Genomic DNA, 20,363 nt, shown 5'->3' with positions numbered 1-20,363 from the left:
AGACCCAGACCATTCCTCTGCTTTGGATCATATAGAGCAGGGATAATATTCCAGGTAAGTATCCTAATCAGCCACATGGGACAGTTGCCAATCTTTTACTCTATAAATATTTATTAGCTCAGAGAAAGAAGGATGGACACAATAGGGGGTGGTTAGAGCAGAAGTAAGTCTGGGAATCAAATAAAACCCCTGGTTTCAGACAGTATTTTTTTACCCAGTCAGAACTAAATGCAAACTGTGATCACCCCAGCCAAAGAATGACCTGAACTGGAGCAAAACTGGAGCAAGAACCTGTAGAGGTTTGACAGTGCAGGAAATATATAGAATGGACATAACACCTGGTCTTGTTTGATTCCCATATGCACTGCAACACAGAGACAGCCAGAAAATCCGGTAGGGACAAAACCAGGATAGCTGGACTGCCCATCTGCAAACAGATGTGTGCTGGGAATGACAGAGGCCACAGGGGCAGGGCCTGAGAGGCCTCCACACTGGCTACTGCTCTGTCCTGAGCAGGCTACTGAGTGCTCTGTCCTGCTCTGGCCTGCACAGAACTTGGGATGTGAGGAGTTGTAACACTGGATTACAATCTCCTTTGCTGCTCTACCTGCTAAGCCAAGTGGAGTTTAATAAATATAAATAACTAGCCCAACAAGTTTTTAAAGTGTCCTATGTGAAAACTGGATTTAGAAAAGAAGAAAGAAAAGGGATTTGATTACTGAGAAAAGCAAGTTCCAGATAATCTAGAAAGTTTTAAATAAAGAGGAAAAATATTTCAAGGTCATTTTTTTGGTTATTAAAAAATTAGAAAATGTGAGGCCACCTACAGAAAACCTATAACAGCAGTTATCAGAACAGTTTATTGTGCGCAACAATTTTAAATGAGTGTCTAACAGTATTTAAGCCATAAAGGAAAGGGAGCTTCTAACATCAGAGAGTTGACAGCAGTAGAACTAATAAAAAGCAGAGTCAGAAGATCATTACTGATATAAAGAAGGGTACTTTTCAAGACTGATTCTATAGCTTTCTGATTCTCTTTTTTTAATGAACATTTAAGAGAGGCTAACTCCAGCTGTATAATGAAGGTATCCTTCCAATTGAAAAGTCAATATTTAACATCCATTTTGTTCTGCTTTTTAGGACATGCTCCATTCAGATAACAGTGTTTTAAATCAAATTAGCCCCAGAACTATATGGAAGAAACACTGAATATATGTCATGAATCAAAGGCCCATATTTTACAACACTAGAATTATAACAACACGCATGTCTGCAGACTTAAGATCAGTGTATTTTCTCACGGGGTCTATCTTAAAAAGAGTGACAGAAGTTCATTTGCAATAACCCAGAAAAGCTCTTTTTTCCTATCTCACAAACATTTTGAAGACTGTAATTTAATAGTTCCAGGCTACTTAATGTTTAGTCAGTATGACAAAGTTTGTACCTGTTAGCTGATAATAATTTAGCAACTGTTTAATTTCACATTTCTCCCATTGTCCCTTCTCAAATTATGGACAACAGTGGCTCCATATTTTTATTTTGTAAATTTAACACCCTAATTGAAATTAACTATGATTTGAGTTATGATTATTAGGCCTCTAATAATACCATAGAGTCTAATTCTGCTGTTGCCCATGTGAAGCTTTTACAGTGGATTTAGATCAACAGGACAAAACATTTTATCGCTGAGACAATGAAAGCATGTTAATTGAGTTCTGTAACACCATATTGAGGAAGAAAAAATTCCTGTTTACACATGAGCAAACAGACATGGACAGACAAAGACCTTCCTTGAGTTGGTCTCAGTTCTGTTCAAGCTGTTTAAAAATCAAAAAAGTTATCATAAAGTTCTTCCAGACAACATATTCAGTATGGACATTTATTACTGATTTTATGCAATTATCCTGCAACACCCATTTTGCTTGTTGATATGCTGTATTAAAGCACAGACATATTTGATTGGCATAAACCATTCCAAATGTTTCTCTGATTTTTTTTTCCTAAATAAAATTGTATTTTTAAAATTACTGGAAGAGCCTTTTCCCTCTGTACTTAAATGTTCTTTTTAATAGAAACATGGAGAGCTTTGACCTCACTGAACAGGGGAGGAAAGAGACGAGGTAGTGGTAAGGCACACAACTGAAGTTTTAGTCAATGCTTTCGAGGGTAACAGCACAATACCACGTGTCTAAAATAAGAGTTAGAAATATATCCTTGTTTGGTGGGCTGACCTTGGCTGGATGCCAGATACCCACCAAGCCTCTCTATCACTTTCCTCCTCAGCAGGACCAGGGGAAGAAAATAATGTGGAAAAAAACCCCTTGTGAGTCAAGATAAAGGCAGTTTAATAAAGCAAAAGCAAAGGTCATGTGTGGAAGCAAATGAAAACAAAAGATTTATTCTCTACTTCTCATCAGCAGGCAATGTCCAGCTACTTTCCAGGAAGCAGGGCTTCAGTATGCACTAAATCCAAGTGATCAGGAACAGACTACAGAAATTAGAGGGTGTAAAAGAATATGAAGCCATCTATCTGTAAGTATCTATCAGATAATTATACAAGGCATCAATTATTTTTCAAGATTGTGAAACCTGGAAAGTGTATTTATGTCTTTTCTGCATGCCAGTGACACCATAGATGATGTATATGATTAATGTTACTATGCTGTTTTGACCACAAATGGCATTCAGCCGTTGCAATAATAATTTCTCAGAGAAATGGCATGAGCTAAATATTAACAGAAGACAGAAAATCAAAATTTGATAAACCAATCCAAATCCCAAGTGAGGAGGAAAAGACCACAGATACCTGAATCATGAAAAAAGAAGTTTGATAAATGGAAAACAGAGACATCAGGCAGAGCAATTGTTTGCCTGCCCACTACCAGCTACTCTGCGATTTGGTACAAAATGAGACAATCCATTAAATTTTACCCAGCCTGCACCAGATTTACACAACTGATCTCTCATGAATTCAAGGCAATCAAAGGAAATAACCAGGCACATGAAGCCCTCCCATGTGTATAAGATTTTTGCCCAAACAACTCCTGCTTTACAGTATATTTGTATTTCAAGAGTGAGAGCTGATTCCATCGAGCCAGGATACAGTCCCTGCCTGCCAGCAGGTGAAATAAACAGCACATCCCTACTGCAGGTGTGAGATGTGATTCCATCAACCTGGGAGACAATCCCCACCTGTCATCAGCTGATGTATATGGCTCCCTCTGTACTTCCTCCAGTAAATCTCTTGGTGCCCATGACATTGCCAGACAATGGCTGCATTCTGGTTATTTTCCACTGCAGCTGAGCTTCCGACACCCTGCAGAAAGCCAGATAACCTTTAAAGTAGCATTATCTGCACCAGACCCCCAGTGCCAAGCTGAACTTACTTATGACACAGGGATAAATTAAACTCACTAGATTTAGAGAATTACTTCTGAGCTTTTCCAATGAGCAATCAGATGTGGGAACTAAGACTTACTGATAAAATCAAATATATGAAGTTGCTGCAAAAGCTATTTCACTACCAGCTTCTCAACTGCCAGTGAAATAAAAGGAATGGTATAGATTGGATTAAGAATCACTGTGTTTAACCAGACTAGCCAAGCTTTCTTAATTCCAAAAGTAATTGCACTTATGTTCTAGCAAGCTGGGAACTGACCTTGAGTGCAAAGAAATATTCAGCAGAGGTTGATAGCCTCAGGAATGGATACAGTGCACTGAAAACAAGGCAAATCACCAAAAGACAGCAAAGTAGTCTAACCTTTTTTATTTACAGAAACACAAATCTTAATTTTTGTGGGGGGAGGGGAAAAAGCAATAAATATCAATATAAGCACTGTGTGCTTGGCAGTATATTGAACCAAATGAATTAAGGGAAAGGAAACTTGAGCAGGAATCCCATACTGCTGAGGGAAGGAGGAGACACAGAGGAGACAACCAGAGGGAAGAAAGAAGGGCCTGAGAGGGGGCTCTGCCTGCCTCTGAGAGCTGTCTTCATGCAGGGTCATTGATTTAAACATACCACTGAGCCCTGGGCAGCTGGTAAATACCAAGCAAGGAAAGGGAGAGAAATCTTTAGTTTCACAATGAGGAAAGAAATATGAAGGAAAAAAATAGTATATTACTGTGATGAAGATTAAGTAACCTACTCAATTCTAATGTATGGCCCATTCTGCAAGAAGGAAAATTAACATAATGTGATAAACTGAGGAGATTCAGCAAATCATTAAACCTTTGTAAGAGTGGATGTTTCAAAGTATCAGAATAAATTTCAAAATCACCCATAATGAAAAGTATTAATGAGCAAAGAATCAAATCAGGAATCAGCTTAGGTCATTCAGCAGCAAATCATAACGAATAGTTGGTTGCGATAGAAAACCCAAAGGGCATGAGCTGAAAAGTATGCCAAAGGAATAACAGTTTAAAATCAAAAGCATGAAAAAAGCACTAGCCAAAGCAGCTCAGACAAACAGAGGAGGAGCGTTAAATTTGAGCAGACAGATCTCCACAGAGAGCACGCATTACGAGGAGTGTCTCTTTTAGCTGGAACATACAGTGCTAATTTCTTTGTACTTGGAACGGGGATAGAAAATTCAATTAAACTGGCTGAAAATTGGATGTGTCTTTAGTAGTGCTTCCAGGATGTTCCTGTTATTTCATGTACTTCAGTGACAACATTGCAGGTGTTGGACACTAGGGGAATGCTCCAAAGAAATTACTTTTTGGGTTGAATTATGGTATAAAACAATCCTGAATATTAAGTTATCCTCTTTATGATTGGGATTATATTAAAATGCAGTTTGTCCTGGACCCATGGCCACTTCCAACAGCAGAGGGCTCTCTGTGGCAGTCCCAGTCTGGCTGGGACTGGTGCCCTTGAGCACCAACAACCTGCACTGCTAGTGATGGTGGACCCCAAAGTAAGCTGATAATCACAAATATCTCTGAGATGGATGAAACATTGTACAGATCTGACATTTTTCACACTCCACAGAAAATGCTCTCCTGAGCGATTAAGGACCAAATCTGCCATCTTCTTCGTAGAAGGAATATCAATCTACTGTGCTCTATCCACACCATGGGATGAATCCCCTTCCAACAGTTCCATATATCTTTCCACATCCAGGGAGTTACAATTGCCTCAGGCACTGCACTAAGAAAGTACAGCCATAAGACTATTTCAATAGTGCATGTATTTTGAAAAAGAAAAGGTAAATATTTTGGTTAAGGAATTTTCCAAAACTTCACAATAATTTTGATATACTTAAAGAGGGAGCCCTTAAAAAGCTAAAGTAAAAGTTTTTCTTTGATCATTACCGAAAGCAAAGCCCGTAGCAGGAGCAGTATTTTACTGGATAATTTTATTCATAAATAGTTGGCTTATTCAGGTTCATGCTATGGAGAAATGTGTTCACAGTTGATGTAGTGAGGCTGCAGGTATCTTAACCAGTGTCTACAGAGTTTTTGATTAACAAAACTGCAGATTTGGATAAGTAATTGGACAGTTTAGCCCATATTTGAGTAGGTACATTTGGAGCTGCTAATAAAAGTAGTAAAAATATCTCTACTAAATATTGTTTCCATTTTTAGCTTTATCTGCTGTGGAAAAATAGATTATTCTAAAACAATCCAACCCATACAATTGAGTCTATGGAAAAATAGAGTACTGTATGGGAGAAGAGAAAGAATATAGATCTGTTTCAAAGCAGCATTTTAAAAGCCATTTTAAAATTATATTTTTGTAGTAAGTGTTGGTATTTGGTAACAAAGCCGTGCTCCAAGCGATAAAAGGTTCCCTAAGAGTACTTTAATTGAAACTTTTTATCAGAATGTTGCCTGAACCTTTGCTAAATGCTACTTTCTTACTTAAATTCAAAATTTCTTAATCTTCATTTTCACGTTGAATATTGGTACACTGTCTGCCTCATTATGCTAAAGAAAGATGAAGTGAGCTATTAACATTCTGAACAGCCTACGAGATGTTATGATATAGAATGTCATTCATTTTTATGAGTTGGCTGTCAGTGTGTGCTGCAATAAAGTTATAATTTCTCACTGACAATATGTGATGTCTGGAGTCACTGCACAATCCTTATTAAAATTTCAATAATTGTAAATCAAAGGAAAGCAAATACGACTTTTATGAAATGGTCGCTTCTGAAAGTCAAGGAGTACAAAGTGGGGGAATACAAACCCAGAAGATTATTCCTGTGCTGTTTCAAGCCATCACCATCATCCTATAGTTCTCCTCCTCTTGCACAAGGCAGGGTGTGCTGAGCACCCAACATAACATTCTCAGAGGTGGCACGGGCTGGGTTATAGTGATGGTGAAGCACTGCTTGTTTGTTGCTCTTAATTGACTCTACCTTTATGTGGCTCTGAGTGTCATCATGTTTATTGGAACAATTTATTATTATAGCTCTTCATCAAGAAAGTCAGGTGTCTTTGGAAGCAGTTACAAGTTATAATTGCCTGACAGTGAGGAAAGCCAGGAGAGATTTATGTGCATACATGAGTGAGCAGCGGTTTCAAAGCCTGTTTTCTCATAACTTTAAACTGTTGTGGAAAATATCAGGGATAAATTTATGGTACAGTCTTTAAAATGCTTAAACTGTCTAGGACAACACACAGAATTAAAAAAAAATGTTATATACATATATTACTGTGCAATGACTTTGTCTTTACTTCTACTGCTGTTAGTGTTGTTTCAAATCAGAAATGTAAGAAGTTTCTTTCACTGTTCAAAACCTGCTGATCTTTCATTTGGAGCTTGACATAAGCTAGATGATCAGAAGTTAAAATTGTAAAAGATGCCCCTCAGAATAATAGCTTTTTGGAGTTATTAGATACAGACCAAAATATTCCAGTCACTGAACCAATGAGGTCTTAATGTTGTTGGGCATTTGGATCTATTCTAGCACTTCTCCCTGTTATTTTCAATTCCTTTCAAAGTGATTATTACTTGCAAATCAGTACCTGACATCCTGAATAAATGCATTCATTTAATGTATGTAATCACTGTACATGAGATAGATAATTATATGGGTAGGTTTTGAAATTTTCTTCAGCAGTTTTTAGGTACTAAGAATCAGTCAGACTCCTGGGGCTAGATATAGTTCTGCTACAAAGGTTGTGTGCCCAGGAATGTTTGCACAATGCAGTGATTATGCCGATATGCAAAAACATACTTAGATACTCCAACACATAGCATCACTCTATTTCTATTATTTAGACTATTTTTCATTATTCAGAAGTTAAGTCAAACATATTAATTTCATGATTGCATCCGGTATGTTTAGTAAATTTTAACTAATAACTTTATTTCTGACTCCACTTCTCTTCTAAACTGACAGATTCTGCTAAAATTTACAGCATAACAGCAACACTCACACGTCACATTTGATGGATATCCTTCAGCGTCAGATTTCCAGTGCAGCAACATCTCAGATGTACCTCCTCAACACAGAGCAGTCAGCAAGTGTTCATGCACAAACAGAAGCAAAGCTCTGCTTAAACGTGAAGCTCAGTCTTTGTTCCTGCACAGAAACACTTGTGCACAATTCCAGCCATAGTATTTGAAAAGGTGTCCCTTCATGTCAGTAGCATACAAACACACCAAATCATGCACGCCAGCTCTCCTAAACTTGATTTATCACCACAAGTGTCTTCCCTTTGCTAGAAATGCTTTATAGCTCGTAGCCTAAGTCAAAACCCAGCTGTTCACATCCATCAGAAAGCTCCCTGCTGGAAAAAAATAATGACTGATAACTGAGCCATGGGAAATAACTCCTACAAATATTTACTTTTTGTTATGCATCCTCATACACACAGACTAGCACACAGTGGGATTCTGGCTCACAAACCAAGACAAAGTGAGAAAGAGGGATACAGAATTTTATAGTGTGACCAGACTTTCACCTAAAGAGATAAGGTACATGACTCAGGATGACTCAGTACCACTGAGAAATATTCTATTTTAAAGAGGTCAGCTGAAGACAACTGGTTTAAAGAAGGATAAGGCAACTCCAGCCTACAGAAATATTTCAGCTGATGTAGTAATGTTTGCAGATGTCTTTAGAAGGACAAGTTTCAGTGGCAGTCAAAGGATCAAACATCTACCAAAAACAGCTGGGAAGCTAAACATATGCTCTGATGTCTGATGTATCTGATAAATCATCATGTGAAGCAATAGGCCTGAAAGCCCACTCTAATTACCAGTGATCCAGTGAATGAACAGACAATCTCTAATGCAGAATGATGCACTGGTGATTGTACCGACTGATATTTTGATATCTAGCTGCACAGAGACTGCATAAGTTGTCCAAAACATCTAATACGGAATAGTAAATAGTCTCATGATTTCTGTTTATGCTGGTTCTTGCAAAATGTTTTCAGACAATATTGTAGAAACTTTATTGCTGTAGTAGTACTGTTTGTCACAGCACTTTTCAAATAGATTTCCTTATTTACTGTGCAAAAATGTGAGTAATAACAATTTTTTAAGCCATAAAAAAATCTGAAATATGTTTCCTATTTATTAGCATGTAATTATTTTAGGGTCTGATATTTTGTGAATAGCCAAGATTAGAAACACATGCTTCTACATGGTGCATACTTCAAAATATGTATCTGGAAATCCTGTAATTTCAGCTGTGTTATGGAATATAGGAAGTGTGTCAAACCCAGGTATTAGTCAGGATATTCAATTTAGGATCTGTCACAGTTCTGGAAAAGGGAAAGATGGGTCTGTCTTAGATGTGTGGCATGCATAATTTGGTGGGGAAAATTATGTATTTTCATGTCATGGTAGGTACTGTTTCATGATTATATCATTTGTTTGGAAGTCTGAAATATTAGCCATGGAGGCAGCTAAGTCATAGGGCTTAAAGGGAAAGATTTTTTTTCTAGGTCTATACATTATGTCATGGCTATTTGAATTAAGGCAATTATACCTGGGAAATAGATATGTATCATATATATGCATTTATTTATTAATTTAACCAAAAGACTTCCTGTCTGCCTTCAAAATGGATCACAACTTTACAGTGGAATTCATTTGGTGTAGGATGACTTACTTAACAGCAAAGTTACTTGGACATAATGCAGACACTTTACATTCACTTTGGTAAAAGCTATCAGTTTGTACAGGTGTACGAAGTTGCACACACCAAAACAGAGGGGAAGTTTTTGCTTTGTAGTTCTGCAGTTCTCTCAGTCCTCCCCCTGTGTCTCTCTGCTCCCTGCACAAGCTATCTGCCAGCTAAAGCTTGGACAGATCTCACTGAACACCTCAGCAAACACCACAGGACCAGCAAGTGACACCAAGAATATGGCACTGTATAATTTTTCCTTGTTCCTCAACCTATTTTGCCATAATTGATATGATCGTCAATCTGTAGACACTTTAATATTTTTTTAACTTTTAAACAAAGCAGGTGATGATGAGAATAAAATCAGATCTAATATATTGGACTTACAGGGATATGTACATCTTGTGACTGCTCAGTTCAGTAATAAAAGAGTATTTTCCAAGATATATCAGCATTTTTAGTTTTGTCTCTTAACAGAGCACACTATATCCTTGTGTAGTCCTTAGCATTTAAGCTATTCAGAAGAAATTGCATAAACTGCAGCCAAATCTAACACTGAAGTACTTAGTATTCTTCCATTTAGCAGCAAGTTATGAAGTTTCATTTAAAAAGGCTAATTCTACCAATTAGCTCATCCTGTTCAAATACACATATACTGTTGGGAAATATAAAAATGGTTTATTAAATCAAAAGATATGACTGCACTTCAACTAGCACATGGGCATGAGAGATCAAGAATTCCCTATAGATTAATCCCCATGGCATCACAGGCTGATTTGGCTCGCCAGTATTACATTAGTAAACCATCTAATCCAATTTAGAGCAGACAGGAATGTTCCATCCATTATGGTATTTCCAGTATCATTAGAAGCAGACTGATTGAATAAGCATCCTAAATCAGCCTGCAGCATGCAAGTAAATCACTGCGACTTGTACTGCAAAATCTTGTTTTAAAAATAAAAATTAAGGGAAAAGAAAGAAAGAAAAAGCTCCATGTAATAAGATGGAAGCTCTCCGTGTGATTGTGATTTCTGAACTCCTGTGGACAGTGAAATTTCTTTGTACTTCAATCTATAAGATTCTTCTCTCTGTTAGGTAGTAGTACAAAACACAGTGGATTTACAGATGTGAGAAACTCCTTATTTGTGCCAAGCTTGTCTTCAAGGAAAGCAGTGGAACATCTTCCCCTCCCTCTCCCCAGTAAACAATAACAAACAAAGTAGGCTGAATGAAGGCAGAGCAAGATGCTACTCTCACAAATAAAATCTGTTGTGTAAAATTGGAGTAACCATAGTAATAAAATCTATCAATCAAATATATTACAGAGATTGCAATAGAAAGGATGAAAAGAGAGTCCAAACTTTGTATTTGCCCAAAATGAAAAACGCTCAAGTAATTACAAAAATAGTATTTTCATTCCAAACAGGCACACCTGAAAGAAAAACAATTCTTCAATAAAGAAGTAAATATATTAATAACATGTTGGTGGCAGTTCTTGGAGATGACACAGCTCTCAGAAAGGTTTCAGCAAATGGGCTAGCCTGCAGCTTTGAAAAGCTGGGAATCAAATGGAATAAAATCATCAAAATGGCACATAACCTTTGCTGCCCTTTGAGACCTATCACGTTGCACCAGCAGGGCCATGCAGGTCTCAGCTACACTATTTAAGCAATCAGCCATAAAAAGCAAACTGCACCAGTGCACAAGGCCCTGAGTGGCTGCTCCTCCTCGGCGGGAGAAGGGCACCCATGTACGGGAAGGATTCACATTTGTTTAATGGCAAAGTTGTTCTGCTGTCAGTCAAACAGCTCCTAATTTTGTCCAGACCCTGTGTAATAACTGAGTTAGAAAGGAAGTTATTGATTCTTTGTGTCCCAACTGCTGAAAAAGTGAACAGCGACCCAGAAGTGCAGATATGGGCCTGGAAGGAATTGTTTTCACTGCAGATAGGAATGTATCTGAACCAAAGACAGTTTTGCAATAGAGGAAAACATGCACAGATACCAGAGGTTTCTGGAAATTCCTTTCATGGATCTTCCTCCCTACCTCCCTGAAAGTACTGTATGTTTGAACAACAAAATTTTTATTATTGGGGGGTGGAGGGAGGGGAATTTTACAACCAAATTAAATATTTAAAGTTTACAGGTTTTCATTTTTGAAATGAAAACAAATCTTTGCTTTTGAAGAAAAACAACTTCTAAACAAAAAAAAACCCAGCACCAAAACTACCATAACCTTAACAGATGCTCAATTTACTTCAAGAAAATATTGAAGAGAAAACTTTCAACACAATTTATTCAGAATCGTACCCAAATTTAACTTCAAAAGTTAAATATTTTCTTAGCACTACTCTGAAAAGCTCCATCTCAAATAAAATCCATCTGAGAGAAATTAAATGGAAGAAGTCGTGTCAAATCCCACCATTCATTCTTAAACGAAATGACAAACTTGCACAAGATCAGTTCTTGCTTTTCCACATCCCTTTGATCCCAACAAGCCTGTTTCTGGCAAATTCTTCTCATCAGGACACGGAAAACCACACTGAGCCAGCTACAGTTTGGGAAATTTGTTCTATCTTTTGCTTAAACTGGCTATACTGGTGCCAAACATTATTATTGTTATTAATAGCACGAACCCAGACTGAAGCAGTAAATCACACTCTTCCCAGAGCAGATTACTTGTTAAATATTTATCATCAATGTAAATGACAAATGTACCTGATTAGCAAAGTCCAAAAGCTTGTTCTGAGGTAAAAAGGACTCAGAGTTGCAATTTTTCTAATGAAATTCTGTTCTGGTCCACAGTAGAACCCATCAGATTGACCAAATCCTATTTCTGAATGAAAGTTCAAATGCTTTGTAGAGCTAATGAAGGAGAACTAGATTGAATTTTGGACACATGTTGCTTCTCTATGAAACAGCATGTTGAAGAATTACACTTTCCTCTTCCCTTCCATTTTGCAAGGCATAGAATATTTAAGTTCTTTAATTTTCCCTCTGGTTTGGCTCAGATTAGTTGGAAGTACATTAGGTGAGGACACTGAGGAGGATACAATCCTTTCTTGCTCTTCTTTGCTGAAGAGGCAAGTATAGGCTCACTGTTCCCTTGTCCACAAGAGACAGTCCAACCTATGTTCCTCCCGGTGTTTCTTTGCCACAAATCTGGTTCCTCTGACACACTGTGAATGTGGAGTCTTCTCATTAGTGCTGGGCCCTAGCCTGAGCTGCCAGCATGGAGGAGGACAGGGAATGGGGGAGAGAGGTCCTTGTGATTCACAATCCTGCCTGCCTAACTAACCTTCCCTGGAGCTGAACAATCAACTTGATAGCTCTAGTAAATGCCCAGAGTGTTTAGTGTGTGAGCCCAGATTCACATGTTCAGCCCGTAATCATTAAACTAATGGGGGAGCAGCCTGTGGTTTGGAGTCTTGGCATTATCAGGACACAATGGAAGCTCCATTTCTGAGTGCCTACCTGTCAGATGGGTTCCCTCTGCCAAGTCCATCCAGCTGTCAGTGAAGTTCACAGGAGTGTCCTGGCCCTCAGCATCTTCAAAATTCAGTTGCAAAGTGGCACAAGGTGAGTATCTGCCAAAGGAAAGGCACAGATCCACTGAACAGCTTTGTGAAGAAGGAAAGTTATTTCTGGCACAGAAACAAATAACTCTTAGCCAACTTTATGTAGTGGCCACAGTTCCAACAAAAACAAACAAACAAACAAACAAACAAAAAGTCAAGAGAGAGATAAAATTAAATTTTCTTCTGATATGACTTCAACTAAGCAGAAGAGATAACAACAGGAAAGGATTTGACCTCATGTTTAAAGTACCAAGAAAATTTTCACTCACTGGCAGATTTTATACACAGCAGGTTGAAAGGAAAACTAAATGTTACCATGACTGAGCTTGCATTTCCTGATATCTCAAAAGGCATTTGTTTCCCAAAGGAGAGCATTAAACAAAGAGGCAAAGGTTATGTTCCTACACACATCTTAAGTGCTGAATTTAGTTGTGATGGAGAATATTTTTGCTTACTACAGATGCAGCATTTCTAATGAGTCAAGGTGCACCAGTGGAGTGTTTCAACTATTTGCCTACAATTTTATCTCCTGAATATTGAAACTAGTGGTTGTCCTGAAGAGACTAAGCTACATACGTGCAAAGGGAGCACACACAGACACTTTTTGATCAGCAAGGCAATTTCCCAGGGCAATGTGCTGATCAACACACTGAGCTGAAACATCTGCAGGATAAAGGATTGTGTCTGAAAACCCTGTGTTTGATGCCCATAATTGTGACAAAGTCATTGCATATTCTGCTCAATGCTTTTTCTGTTTCAGCACTTTCTCACTGTACAAAGAAGCTCCAGCAGCCTCTTAAATGTGGTTGGTAACTCAAAGTACATTTGGGAAATCAGCCAGAGAGAAAGGCTTTTCTTCTGTATGTTTTGCTGCTTTTCTATGAAGTGACAGAAAAGATACACATTTGCTGTGTTTGCAGGGTTTCCCCTTACAAAAAAAGAAAAAAAACAGGAAGGAAAGAACTTGAAATAACAATTTTTTAGTATTAGTATTGTTTACTTTAGAGGCTTAAAGCCGCTTAAAATCTGTCATGTTACTATCTAGGTAGGCAGGTTTTAAACCGTATGCTATTAACTTTTTAAACTGCAGCGATGTAAAAGTCTATTGTATCTCAAGACTGAGTTTGCAGAGCTGTCAAAGATGCTTTTCCTCTGAGCTAAACATGATGTGAAAAACGTTGCAAGCCAGAGCATTTGCTGTTACTCACAAAGCACTGTTTGCCAGAGACCACACAGGCGAGTGAGGCCCAGAGGCAGCTAACACTGGCAGCAGAATTCCCCAATCGTGGCTACAAAGGGAATTCCCTGGAGGCAGAAAAGTGAGGAGCAAGACACCTAAGGGAGGGAATGGGGTTTGCTAAATAGAAAATTGTTTCTGAAGCCTTACTTTTCTCTAGGAATATCCAATATTCCATGGTAGGAGAAAGGGCCACCCAAGCCCACCTGCAATAAACAGCTCTGCTGAGAAGCATCATTGCTATGCTGCTTTTGGTACCTGAGCTGCTCTCAGCAGGGTGAGTGCTCTGCTCACACACACCACATGATTTACCTCTGGTTTCTCTGGGCCTAATCCTATGAATGGCCCTAAGATCTTACCTAAGGGGTGAAGGGCACCTTAATTTGGGCAGAGCTCAGGTGTGGGTGCTGACAGTGTTTCCTTTAGCAACGTGGCTTTGATCTCCCTCAGCTTTAAAAGAGCACAGGAAACAGTCTCACACTTTCTAGAGCAATGCCTGACACAAGGATTGGGAGCAGCCAGACCAATATCAGAGCACACCAGTGGATTGATCACACCGGAGTTTGGTGCTGTCAGCGTGTGCTCATGTGTTCTGCTCACGTCTTCATTCTGGACACCTTGGGTGTCTTTCCAGACTGGCTGCAGGGGGAAGCAAGTGCTCAGCTCAACCCAAATGGGCAGATTACCTGTCAAAAGGGGCCAGGGCTCCCCAGCCACTGAAGAGGCTGAAAAGAGATTTTTTTTGGTGTCTCAATCACTTGTGTTTCCATGTCCTAGTATAGAATTCTTTTTGATGGACTTAAAACACTTCCAAAAGGAATGAGCTAACTTTCCAGGTAACCTGCCAGATATTTTCCCTGGCAGCACAATCCCTCTCAGCTTTGCAGACAATATGCAGCATCCAGGATGGCTCTCCTTTGCTTTTGCAAACTGGGTCACCACACATTTATGTTTAGAAGGTGTGGTGAGTAAAAGGCCTTGATTTTTCATCTGGCCCACACCTCTCAGATGCCAGAGTAGAGTCTGTTTCTCCTCTGAATATAAGGGCAGGTGGTTGCCAGTACTCTCAGTAAATGGAGAGTAAAAGCCACTTACGCACAGAGGTGAAAAAAAATTACATGCCAAAGGACCACAGACTGCTTAGCCTTCGGCAGTTTGCAAGATTTCATTTTGAAAATAGTAATTTAAAACACTTGTGAGAGCCAAAAAATCTCTAAACCCTTAATTACAGTGATCATGTAAGCTTTGGTTTATTAGTAATTTTTTTTAATAGTAGAACATATTTAGTGATGTAGCTGGAGCCACACCACCATAGGAAAAAAAATAAAAACAGGATAAAATTTAAAAACCTGATCCAGAGCCTCTGGAAATCATTGGAAAGCATTCCACTGACTTCAGCGCACTTTCCTATCAGAAAATGTTGCCCAGAACATACTTTACAGCTAAATTAGAAAGCTCTGAATCACAGTCTTGTAATAGAGTGTTCAAAAGATATTTAATTATGGCTAAAAATATGCTGTTGCAAACCTATTCACCTTTTTACCTTTCTGATCAAGAGGTATCCATGGCAGAAAAAAATAGCAAGGAATGCTCCATCAGTGAAAGGGAGACGCAGAGCTCTCTTATGGAAGCCACATGTACTAATCCCGTTTGTCTCGGTTGCAAGAGAATTCTTCAAAGTTAAAGTACCCTAAGGATTTACCAAGCACTTTTCAGCCTTCAGCTGGATTTAGCAAGGGAAGCAGTTCCAAAGCCTGTAGATTAGTACTGCACAATCAGGCTCGTGTAAACAGCACGACAAGGCTCAGCTTGATGTTTCAGGCAGTGACACTTGACACGTTTCTGAAGACAAAGGTGCCATTCCACTTGCAAACCAAAGATGACACTTGGGTGAATTGCTAAGGAGGGTTTGCCCTGTTGCCTGTTGTCAGATGACTCCTGCTGCACAAGTGTTCCTCACAATGGTGTTAACAGGATTGGCAATGCTCACCAGGCTCTTCACACCTTGGATAATGAATTGTTGAATTCATTAGTCAGCTTTTAAACTTTGTAAAGAAAACCTGCATGTATACAGCTTTAGGGCATATTTATCATAAAAATAGATTGGTAAACTCTGTTACCAGTAAGGGCAACTGAGAGCCTTCAGTGGGGCCATGACTTCACAGTGGGATCTGTGGTTGCCAGAGATTTTCTGCAGGAGAAGCAGAAGGAAGCTCCTGAAGCCCAGATAACCAATGCTATCATTTGTGGTCTCTATTAAATCTTGTGTTCTTATGCCTTGAGCAGTGTAACTGAAACCACGGTAGAATGGAAGAATACGAGATTTTGGACTTTTTTTCCTTTAAACTTTCAAATTTGGAAAACAAGAGCGTCATAATTAGTCAAAGAGTGTGGGGGAGAAGCACTGATACAAAAAGTTGACAATTTTCTTCAGTTTGATTATTTTTTTCCTATATTTTCCTACATTCACAGAAAGAAGTTCAACCAGCTCTGCTTGTTACCTGACATAAAAATATTAAAATCCTGCAGCTAATTGAGCCAAGTGGACCTTGAGCTATGCCAGCAACAACTTGCCTTCAGTGAACACAATCTCAAAAAACGCCAGGGAGAAGCACTGAGCCCCTCAGTAGTACAGGAAGAAGAACATGAATGTCTATTTCCATACATGTTTCTTTAAGGAAGAAAGGAATCCTCTGGTTTCAGCAGGACACTGAAGTGTGATATTGCTCAGTATTCCCAATACTATTTACCACATATATGGCACTGGAACCAAACTGTCCATGAGTCTGTGGGCCTGAGTGCAGCCCTGTTCAGCACATACAAGAGAGATAAAATGGTTCATCTCTCACTGGTGTGGTGTTTACATCTATCCAGTCACCTTACCATTTATGCTTCTAAAAAATTACCAGGTTGCTAATGCGAACTGTACATATTTTGTCTTGGCTTTTCTACAGCTCTTGAGGTTCAAAATTCATCTTTCATCTGAAAGAAACATCACAGTGAAAATACTATTTGAGAGATGGAAATGATCCTACTCCAGTATTATAACACAGTGCTGCTTAACTACAATAGTTCACTGATTAGCAATCAGTTTCTTTTTTACAGGACATTTTTATGAATCTATAAGCACACTTGACCTGTGGTTTAAGCTGATAGTTTACAGGAACAATGATGTGGAAGAAGCCAAGTTACTAAAGGTGGGGAAGTTTCTGGTGCCATGAGGAATCCTTCAGCTCTTTCAACAGTAAAGACTGGTAAAATTTCCAGTTATGTAGAAAGAACTGGGCTTTGTGGATTAGTTCATTTTTGGGAAGGCAGTTAGCTGAAACACATGCTGAAACATTAAATTACTTCTATCCTTGGGTACCTTATAAATAAAGTAGTTTGGGATTATGAAGTCAGGCTGACAAAAATACCAGTATGAGTGAAGCTTTTTCTTTGGTTATACTTCTGCAATCAGCTCGATGCCAGTAGAAGTGCAGGAGTATAATGTGAATTTTCATAGTCACACAGATCTTAGTGTGTTTGAACAAAAGCAGCCATTGATACCTTACCAACACCTGTTTGTATTTGCTCACAGTGTTACTGTGAGTCTGATGAACTGAGCTGAGCTGACTGTCTTAGTTGGAGATTCACAGTTGCAAACACATTAGAAATAAATACGATTTTTAAAACTACTGGGTGCATTTTGTATATCATTCTGAGCGGAAGGCATGAGAGAACATCACTTTTGCCAGAAATTTCAAATAAAGGCTCTAGTTTTAGGTAATGTTATAAACTTACAGTGAACTAGGACAATGTAATAATATGGCATGTCAAATTTATTTCTAGCTGTAGGCAAAGAAAAACAAAGAAACAAGGATAGTTTCAACATGGTATTACAGCACAATAAAAATCTGCTCATTAAGTTTCATAAAATCCATTACAAAGTTTAATGCATGTGTTTACATCACTAACACAGACTGAAGTCTGTGCCATGAGGCTTTCAGCTGGAAATTGCTTTACTTCACAAATTTTCATCTAAAGCCATTTTAAACAATTATGTCAAAATAAAGGCACTAAATATAAGCACTCACAACGTTTTCCCATCTTCCTCAGCAGATCCTTATTATTGGTAGTATGGTTTGTAAAACATCAAGATCAGATTGTCACACAGAGATTAAGGCTGGGATTTTCAGCAGGACCTAAGGGAGTTAGGCACTCAGCTCCTGGTGAATTTCAATGAGTCTGGAGCATACATTTCCCTTAGGCTCCTTTGAAAATCTCAGCATAAATATTAATAACTAACTTTTAACAAGCATTTGGTCATTGATTTCAATTATCTCAAATATGCCAATGGCTATGTCTTTTCTCCACAATGATCTTCTTCCATGTGCAAGTTTTTGGGGATGCTCTTATATGCACAGTATTACAAAAAGTATCTTACAAGTTTCTCCTGCTATGGAGGCCCAGCAGAGTTTACATGTGTTATATTATTGCTGAGATCTTTTGTGCCACCTTTTGCATCTGCTTGAGAGTCTATGTACTAACAGCAACCTCTGATCGCATCTTGTAGTCTGATTGATATTACTCAGAGAAAAAGAAACAACAGGAAAGAAAACTCAGTATTTTGGTATACTGAGAAGTACAGATGTTCTATTCACTCCATAAAGACATATATCTTGCAAAAAGTCAAATGGTGACACTTGACAAAAGTATTTAAGTGAGCTCCAGTTTCACTCTAATTATAACAAGAACTACATTTTTTATGCCTTTCATTTTTGATTCCAACATTACTGCTAAGCCTTACCATGCAGGAATGTGTGTGACTTCACACAGCACTTGATGCAGAGAGAAGTCACCTCAGGGGCTGTGCCTAGGCAGGACCTGACAAGGTGCTCTGCACAGGTGTGAAGTGCTACATCCAGCTTGTCATGCAGTTAGGAAAAGTCAAATATAATAAAATCTAAACTTTCATAGATATTATGCAAACAAAAAATATGTGTCCACTCTGCCTTTTGGGAGAGAAGCAACTGAGTCTCAGAGTGAATTTAGCCTCAATACAGAATTCATGCCGGGTGAAGTGCAACAGCTTTGCAAATCTGATGCTGATGGAGCCTGTTCCACCATCATCTCCTTTGTTATCTGTCCCTCCTCTTTCCTTCTCAGATGCACAGTTTTCTGCAAGGCATTGATACCACTGAGAGTGCTCAGATTTATAACTGTGGGAAGATGAAACCATATGCAAATATCAGCTCCCCTGGCTGAGCCCTCTAGCCTCAGGTTTTACCCTTTGCTGGGTGAAGGATCAGTATCTGATCTTTGATAAAAAAAAAGTTGATCCTGGTTTCTGCTGAATTATGTTCTTGTTTGCTATTATTCTTCCTGTCACCCCATCAATCTATAAATTTTGAGATGTAATTCTGTTTATCCCAATATTTCCTTCTCTTGGTTGACCTTGTGGGTTGCACTCACAGCTTGAAGCTTGCACATGTGTCTTGTTAAACATGAACCTGTTTATCTACCCCACATTCTGGAGAACCCTGCAATGCTGATGCTCTACAAATTGGTTTGTTACTATATGTTTGCTTGATTAATCTTGAGAACAGAAATCTGGTGCCTCTTATTAATCCAACAGCCTCAGTTAATGTTCTATTATGACAACATTAACATGGAACCACATATATGTGTCCTTAAGTATGCTCTATATTTTCCCTGAAAATTACTGGCAGGAAATTTGTGACTGCTGCACATGCAGAACCAAAACTGCAGTGAAAAGCCTGCTCAGACTCATGATAACTCTGCATATCCCCATTAATTCCAAAGAATTGCGTCTGCTCACACTGGGGAATAATTTTGTATTCTGGAAACTACACAAAAATCAAATATTTGCTTTGATATTTGATTCTTCCATAAGTTCTGTTTTTATCCTGTTTAAACTTGTATCTGTGACAATATCAAAACGTAATAAAAAATAAAGTGTAGCATTATAGAGGATTGTGCAGTGAAAAGTGAGAAAAGCTGATCAAACATATTTTAGGTTAATAACAGAATCAATAGATGATTTCACATTCTGTCAGCTCCAAAATTGAACAAGCTATTCTCTGTCCCCAACATGTTTAAAACACATTTCAAGGGAAATGGTGTAAATATTGAAGAACACCTTGCCTGGACATGAGACAGCAATCTGCCACTACATTCACAATTTCCACAGAGAGAAAGATAATAAAATTCTCAGCTTTTCCACTAGGACAGGACAGAAAATAAACAGCTTACAATGCAACAGGAATTATTTAGAGCACACAAGAAAAACCTTCCCAGCTACCAGGACATGGAAAGAACTAAGGAGGGTCGCAGAGTTTTTAAGAGCAGATAAGGCAAAAATCAGTCAGCAGCACTTCAGTTTTTACTTCTGTCCCTGCACAGGGGTTTGGATGGCTCTCCACACCCCCACTAGCCATGGTTCTATGACCAATACACA

This window comes from Motacilla alba, chromosome 10 (assembly GCF_015832195.1).
Source record: "Motacilla alba alba isolate MOTALB_02 chromosome 10, Motacilla_alba_V1.0_pri, whole genome shotgun sequence".
NCBI lineage: Eukaryota > Metazoa > Chordata > Aves > Passeriformes > Motacillidae > Motacilla > Motacilla alba.
The sequence above is the reverse complement of the archived record's forward strand: the minus strand, read 5'-3'. Positions refer to the sequence as shown.